Source organism: Papio anubis, chromosome 8, assembly GCF_008728515.1.
Source record: "Papio anubis isolate 15944 chromosome 8, Panubis1.0, whole genome shotgun sequence".
NCBI lineage: Eukaryota > Metazoa > Chordata > Mammalia > Primates > Cercopithecidae > Papio > Papio anubis.
The window spans coordinates 126,041,800-126,050,055 of NC_044983.1; positions in this window are offsets into that span (position 1 = coordinate 126,041,800).

Below are 8,256 nucleotides of genomic sequence, written 5' to 3' on the forward strand. Positions count from 1 at the left end.
TTTCCCATATCCTACTATTTATCAATGAGAGGTTGAAAGGAACTTATCATTCTTTTGGAGTTCTGAGGCCTAGGAACTTGAAAAAAAAATGCCCCCTATCAACTTCACAGAGGAAAAACAAGCCCGAAGAAAGCAGAGGCACCAGTTCACTCCACGGCACAGTTCACCGTGGCATTGACTCAGTAAAAGTAAAGTTTTCTGAGCATTAGTTAGAGTTTCCACTTAAGCAAGTCCAGTCTGGTAATGGGAACATATGGGAAGGGCTTAAATTTGGATATTGAGTTTAGTGTCAGGGGAGATGTAGTATTAAGTTCACACTGACTGCTTTACTTAATAGCATTAAAAGGAGGCCCTTGTGAGCTGCATCTAAACTGCAGGCTCATCAGAAGGACAGATGGGAGGGTGAGAAATGAGATTCTAAAAATCAAAATCAATGGAGCAAAGCCTGATTTATCCCTGTTAATGGTGATTCTTCTCCTAGGGATTTTGAAGACATCTCAGATGTTTCTTCATGCTTGACAACCAACTATTTCTAGTTTCTTCCTTTTGAGCTGGATCCTGCATTTAACACTTCCCTCCACTCAAAGTGGTAAAGGTAGTGCCTTTGCAGAGTGTCAGGTAATTCTGGGAAAGGCTGTAGAAAGGGAAGTCCTAAACCTTTGTGTTTTTTTGGATTTGCCTTTGAGAGCTCAGCTAGCTTATCCACAGAGGCTTTGCGGGGACAGCTGGCCAGTGTTGGGGGGGAAGGAGGGAACCTAGATGGCTTAAACAGCGTTTCTCATACTTTAGTTTTTTTTGGTGATGCTACATTATTTTTGCTTTACCTTTACACTTTCTGTGCTAATCTTTACTGATTATTTTCCTTTAAACCAACTTACTATTAAACCCAACCTTTTCATAAAAATATTAGGTAGGTTTACTTTTGCACCAACCTAATAATATGTTTTAAATTTTGGCTTTGAAGTTATATATATGTGTATATATGTTATATGTATGTGTGTGTGTGTGTATCCCCACCCAAAGAGCAGAGATAAAATAATTACCACCCTAGAATTATATAGAAAATTTGTTTAAGCATAAAAGCAGGGACTGAGTGTGGTCCTTATGTGTGTAATCCCAGCAATTGGGAGGCTGGGAGGATTGCTTGAGCCCAGAATTTCAAGACCAACCTGGGCAACATGCAGAGACTTCCATCTCTACAAAAAATTAAAAAATTATCTGGGAATAGTGGCTATACCTGTAGTCCCAGCTACTCTGGAGGCTGAGGTAGGAGGATTGCTTGAGCCTGGGAGGTCGAAGCTACAATGAGCTGTGATTGCACCACTACCCTCCAGCCTGGATGACAGCATGAGACCCTGTCTCAAAAAAAAAAAAAAGTAAAGGAAATTACACCCAAAGAGCTACAAAATGATAAAATTCATCAAGAAGGAAAACAAACATGGAAGAAAGAAGTAAGGTTCAAGAAAATACTGTAAACAAAGAAACTGCTGAAATATGTAGTTACTCATGAGAGTAAAACCTACACATGAACACACACACACACACACACACACACACACCTTTTTGCATTTAAATAAAGCAATGGAAGAACAATTTTAGACTATAATAACATAAAAGCTAGGAAGGGGGCAATTCTAATGATTTAAGATGGGGCATCCAATCTTTTGGCTTCCCTGGGCCACTTTGGAAGAAGAATTGTCTTGGGTCACACGTAAAATACATAACATTAACAACAGCTGATGAGCAAAAGAAAAGTAAAAAAAAAATCTCATAATGTTTTAAGAAAGTTTGTGAATTTGTGTTAGGTTGCATTGAAAGCCATCCTGGACTGCCCATGGCCTGTGGGCCGTGGGTTGGACAACTTGACTTAAAACATGCCAAGTGTCTTGTCCTATTTGAAAGAGAGATAGAGATAATAAATTTGGACTTTATGAGAAAGAGCTAAAGTAATATTACATAAATACAATAGTCTCCCCTTATTCACAATTTCACTTTCCATGGTTTCAGTTACAGTGTAGCACAATAAGATATTTTGAGAGAGAGGGAGACTACATTTATACAACTTTTATCATGCTATATTGTTATAATTGTTTTATTGTATTATTAGTGATTGTTGTTAATCTCTTACTGTGTCTAATTTATAAATTAAACTTTATCATAGGTATACATGTATAGGAAAAACATATATATGGTGATCAGTACTATCTGTGGTTTCAGGCATGAAGTGGAGGTCTTGGGACATATTCCCTGCCAATAAGGGTGAATTACTGTAGGTCAGTATTAATATGTCTCAAATATTTAGCATTATTAGAGGAAAGAAGAAGCATTGTATATGACAGATTGATTTTTAAAACGTGCTCAATTCTTCGTCCCTCCTTTTGCAAGTCCTCTTAACAGAAGTCTCTCTGTGTCTCTTTTTTTAATCCCTTGAATCTGGGCTAGTTTGTGACTTTCTGTGTCAAGGGAATGTTCTGGAAGTGATGCTGTGCCAGTTTTGAGCATAGCTCTTAAGAAGCCTGTGTGGTTTTGGAGCCCCAGCAGTGCCATGGGAACAAGGTAGGGCTAGCCTGCTGGGAGATGAGAGAACTGTGGCTCAGTTACATCTGTTGTTATTGCCAACAGCCAGTCAACAGCAGCCATGTGACTGAAGCAATCCCAGAGCAGCCAACTCCCAACCAGCCCACTGTCTGATCAAGATGCATGAGCACGCCCAGCTGAGATTAGCTGAACCTGGCCCAGATCAACAAGTCCAGCTGACCCATAGACTCGTGTGTCATAGTAAGTGCTTATTTTTTTAAGCGATTGCATTTTTAGCTGGTTTGTTAAACAGCAGTAGTTAATAGTATCCTGCGTGTTACAGTAGAAATATTCGTGAATAAGATATAATGACCATGAACTTCTGTAGACCTTGCAATACAGCTTTGAAACATGCAAAGCTAAAATTGATGGAATTATAAGAAAAATTTATATAGCTATACTTTTAAGAACAGATTTAATATATTTATTTAATATATTTATTTATTGGTAGCTCTTTGACTTATAGAATTAAAGAATTTATTTATTAATATATTTATTTATTCGTAGCTCTTTAACCTATAGGTTAAGATATTTTGAGAAAGAGAGAAAGAGAACTATAGGTTGAACAGCTACCAATTCATTGAGAGTGCAGAAGTTTGAAAACTGAGAACAAACTTGAAATTATATATGTGGCTTCATGAAAACATAGAGGATGTACATACATACATACAAAATATTTATAAACATGCAAGAACATTTATAGACAAACACACATAGAACATTTGTAAACACTGACTACATATCAAACCATAAAGAAAGTTTTAACAAAATCCAAGACATTGTAGAGGCCAGATTTCTTTCCAAAATGCAATTTAATTACAGATTTACAAGTAAAATGTAACTTTAAAAATACACATACATTTGGGCTAAGTAAAAACCCACTCCTCCTATGCCTCAAAATAATAAAAATAAAATTTAAAATAATTTAGAATGAAATGTTATTACTACACATTCAAATGTGTGAGATGAAGTGAAATAGTATGTGAGAGTAAACTTACAGCTTTAATCATGTTTATTAAAAAAACTAGAGGTGTGGGGGTTACATTTCAATAAAGAAAAACCAAATACCAAGAAACCATAGATCACAAAATACACAGCCAAGGAAACCTGCTTATAGATGAGTTACCCTTATAGAGATAAAGAAGGTTACTATACAAAATAATAAAATGCTTTTTATTTGAGGAAATATAACTGCTAAATTTTCATGCACCCAGTACCATAGCTTCAAATGAAGTAAACCAAAAACATTTAAAAATACAAAAGGTAATCTCAACAAATTCACTATCATCAACCATTCAATATTTTTTCTGGAGGTCAAGTCAATATAATAAGGTAAGAAGAAAGAAGTGATATCTAACATTTGGAAAGAAAGAAACATTATTATTTGCAATGTAATGATTATCTACATAGTAAATGCAACAAAATGTACAGATGAATTATAAAAATAAATTTGGTGGTGTTAGAAAGAAGCAACATAAGCAAGATTAGTATTTAGAAGTTGATATGTTTTGAATGTTTGTTCCCTCCAAATCTCATGTTGAAATGTGATTTTCAGTGTTGGAGGTGTGGCCTGGTGGGAGGTAATAGAATCCTGAGGGCAGATCCCTCATAAATGGCTTAGCAACATTCTCTTGGTAATAAATGAATTCCCGCTCAGTTCATGTGAGCTCTGGTTGTTTAAGAGTCTGGGACCTCCCTCTTTTTTATCTCTTGCTTCTGCTTTCACTACATGACATTGCCTGTTCTCTCTTTGCCTTCCACCATGATTGTAAGCTCCCTGAGACCTTACCAGAAGCAGATGCTGGCGCCATGCTGTACAGCCTGAAGAACCAGAAGCCAATTAAACCTCTTTTCGTAAACTACCCAGCCTCAGGTATTCCTTTATAGTGACGCAAGAATGGACTAATACAGAAGTCAATGGTACTCCTATACATCAGCAAAAACCAGTTAGAAACTTAATAGAAAACAAAAAACATAATGGAGCACAGAAAAAAGTCTGGTTTATAATTATAGCATGAAAATACTTGAATTAAATTAATGAAATGCATGAATGTCCTTTAGAAACTCATATGTTCCACAGAGAAAGTTAGAAAATATTGTTCAAGGATATTAAAAAAATAATATATTAGTGTATCTTCCCAAATGCACTTTAATAAAAATTACCTAAATAATTTTTTATTTTTGGATAAGAATTAATATAATACAGTCTGGATGTGGTGGCTCATGCCTGTAATCCCAGCATTTTGGGAGGCCAAGGCAGGCAGATCACCTGAGGTCAGGAGTTTGAGACTAGCCTGGCCAACATGGTAAAAATCCATGTCTACTAAAGGTACAAAAATTAGCCAGGTGTGGTGGTGCATGCCTGTAATCCCAGATGCTCAGGGGGCTAAGGCATGAGAATAGCTTGAACCTGGGAAGTGGAGGCTGCAGTGAGCCAAGATTGTGCCACTGCACTCCAGCCTGTGCGACAGAGCAAGACTCTGCGTCAAAAAAAAAAAAAAAAAAAAAAAAAGAATTAATAGAATACAACTCTTGAGAAAGAAAAATACAAAATCAGGAATCTGAATCTCCTTTTATGAAGAACATTAGCTTTTATTAAAGGGAAACTATAAAACCAATCTCTGATCATGAACATATTTGGTTTATTCCATTTCTAGGCTAAGTGTTCTAGTTTATGTTAAACTATTAAATATTAAATAAATAAGCAAGACTTTTTTTTTTCTTGGTAAAAGATACCCAATGAAATTATAGCAAAGATCTTAAATAAGAATACCTTTGGCTAAATTCTGTTATCTATAAGTTAAAGGTTTCTTTGAAAAATAGAATAAAGATGGTATACTATACAGAAAGCCTAGAAACACAGGGAAAATAATACATTTTTGTGCTGTTCTTAAATTGGTAATTGAATTCATTGCTTTACATTTAGAGATACGAAAAAGCATCTGAAAGTGGATAAAAATAAATCGAGCATATGATTTGAAGAATGCAATGAATATGTTATTTAAGAATAAATTTATTTAATGCTTTTTAATTTTTTAGATACCCTATAAATGATACAACAGCATGAATAGTCTAGAAACAGATGTACACATAAAGTTGGGAATTTGATATATGATGGATGGAGGAGAACTACTTAATAAATATTTAATGTGCAGGGTTGACACAATTAGCTTGTGAGAAAGAAAAAATGGATTTTTTCTCATGCTATTTATAGGAAATAAATTTCAGAAGGCTTGAAATACTAAATATAAAAACAAAGCTTTACAACTTTAAAAGCAAATATAGGATAATAAGTTTTGGATCCAGTGCACGTACTAGCTTGTAAAGGTTAGGACCTGCTGGGATTACAAATAAAACATCAGATGACAACGACATAATGCAACTAAACAACTGTTTCTTACTCATGCCAGAGTTCACTGGGCAGCTTTCCGTGGCCTTACTCAGGGACTCGAGATCTTTTTATATAATGGCTCTACCTTACTTTAGGACTTTGAAATCCTATCTGTATTCTCTGCATCTACCTTATTAATGAAGGAGAAAAGAGCATGAGGAACCATGCAGGACATTTTAGAGGCCAGGTCTGGAAGTGAGACACATTACATCTGCTAACACTCCACTGGTCAACCACAAAGGTGCAACACTGGGAAATGCTGTGGTCTAGCAGCATGTCAAGAAAGAGAGAACATACATTTCAGTAAACAGCCAGACTTTGTCCTAGGGTAGAGAACATTTTCTTAAACAAGTATATTAGTCCATTCTCACATTGCTGGAAAGAGCTACCTGAGACTGGGTAATTTATAAAGAAAAGAGGTTTAATTGGCTTATGGTTTTGCAGGCTGTACAGGAAGCATGGCTAAAGAGGCCATTGGAAACTTACAATCATGGTGGAAGGGTGAAAGAGAAGCAAACATATCTTCACATGGCAGCAAGAGAGAGACAGAGCAAAGGGGGAAGTGCTACACACTTTTAAACAACCAGATCTTATGAGAACTCACTATCATTAAAAAAGCAAGGGGAAAGTCTGCCCTCATGATATAATCACCTCCTGCCAGGACCCTTCTATAATAACACTGAAGATCATAATTCAACATGACATTTGGGTGGGGACACAGAGCTGACCCATATAATTCTGCCCCTGTCCCCTTCCAAACCGCATGTCCTTTTTATATTTCAAAACACAATCATGCCTTCCCAACAGTCCCCCATTGTCTTAACTAATTCCAGCATTAACTTGAAAGTCCAAGTCCAAAGTCTCATCTGAGACAGGGCAAGACACTTTCACCTATGAGTCTATAAAATAAAAAAACAAATTAGTTACTTCCAAGTTACAATGGGGCTACAGGCATTGGGTAAATGCTCCCATTCCAAATGGGGGAAATTGGCCAAAACAAAAAGGCCACAGGCCCCATGCAAGTCTGAAACCCAGAAGGGCAGTCATTAAATCTTAAAGCTCCAAAATAATCTCCTTTCACTCCATGTCTCACATCCAGGCTACATTGATGCAATGGGTGGGCTCTCAAGGCCTTGGGCAGCCCCGCCTCTGTGGCTCTGCAGGGAACAGCCCTTGTGGCTGCTTTCATGGGTTGGTATTGAGTGCCTGTGGCTTTTCTAGGTACACAGTGCAAGCTGTTGGCAGATCTACCATTTTGAGGCCTGGGGTCTGGGGAACAGTGGTCTCCTCACACATCCACTATGCAGTGCCCCAGTGGGAACTCTGTGTGGGGGTTCCAATCCCACATTTTCCTTCTGCACATAGTAGAGGTTCTCCGTGGGGGCTCTGCCCCTGCAGCAGACTTCTGCCTGGATATCGGGCATTTCCATACATCCTCTGAAATCTAGGTGGAGGGTTCCAACCCTCAACTCTTGCCCTCTGTACACCCACAGGCCCAACACCAAATAGAAACTGCCAAGACTTGGGGCTTGCACCCTCTGAAGCAATGGCCTGAGCTGCACCTGGGCCCCTTTTAGCCATGATTGGAGCATCTGGGATGCAGGGTGCCATGTTCTGAGGCTGCACAGAGCAGTGGGGGCCCTGGCCCTGGCCCTGGCCCTGGCCCATGAAAACATTTTTCCCCACCTAGGCCTCCAGGTCTATAATGAGAGGGGCTGCTGTGAAGGTCTCTGAAATTCTCAGGGAATTTTCCCCATTGTTTTGACTAGTAACATTTGACTCCTCTTATGCAAATTTCTGAAACCTTGAATTTCTTCCCAGCAAATGGGTTTTTCTTTCCTAATGCATGGTCAGACTACAAATTTTCCAAACTTTTATGCTCTGTTTCCCTTTTAAATATAAGTTCTAGTATCAGGTCATTTTTTGGTCTATGCAAATGAGATAGGCTTTTAGAAGCAGCCAGGCAATATCTCAAAGGCTTTGCTGCTTAGAAATTTCTTCTGCCAGATACCCTAAAACATCTCCCTCAAGTTCAAAGTTCCACAGGTCTCTAGAGCAGGGGTACAATGCTGCCGGTCTGTTTGCTAAAGCATAGCAAGAGTGACCTTTGCTCCAGTTCCCAATTAGTTCCTCATCTCCATCTGAGACAAACTCAGCCTGGACTTCACTGTTCATGTCACTATCATTTTTGTCACGACCATTCAATAAGTCTCTAGGAAGTTCCAAACTTTCTCATGTCTTCCTGTCTTCTTCTGAGCCCTCCAAATTGTTCCAGCCTGTGCCTGTTA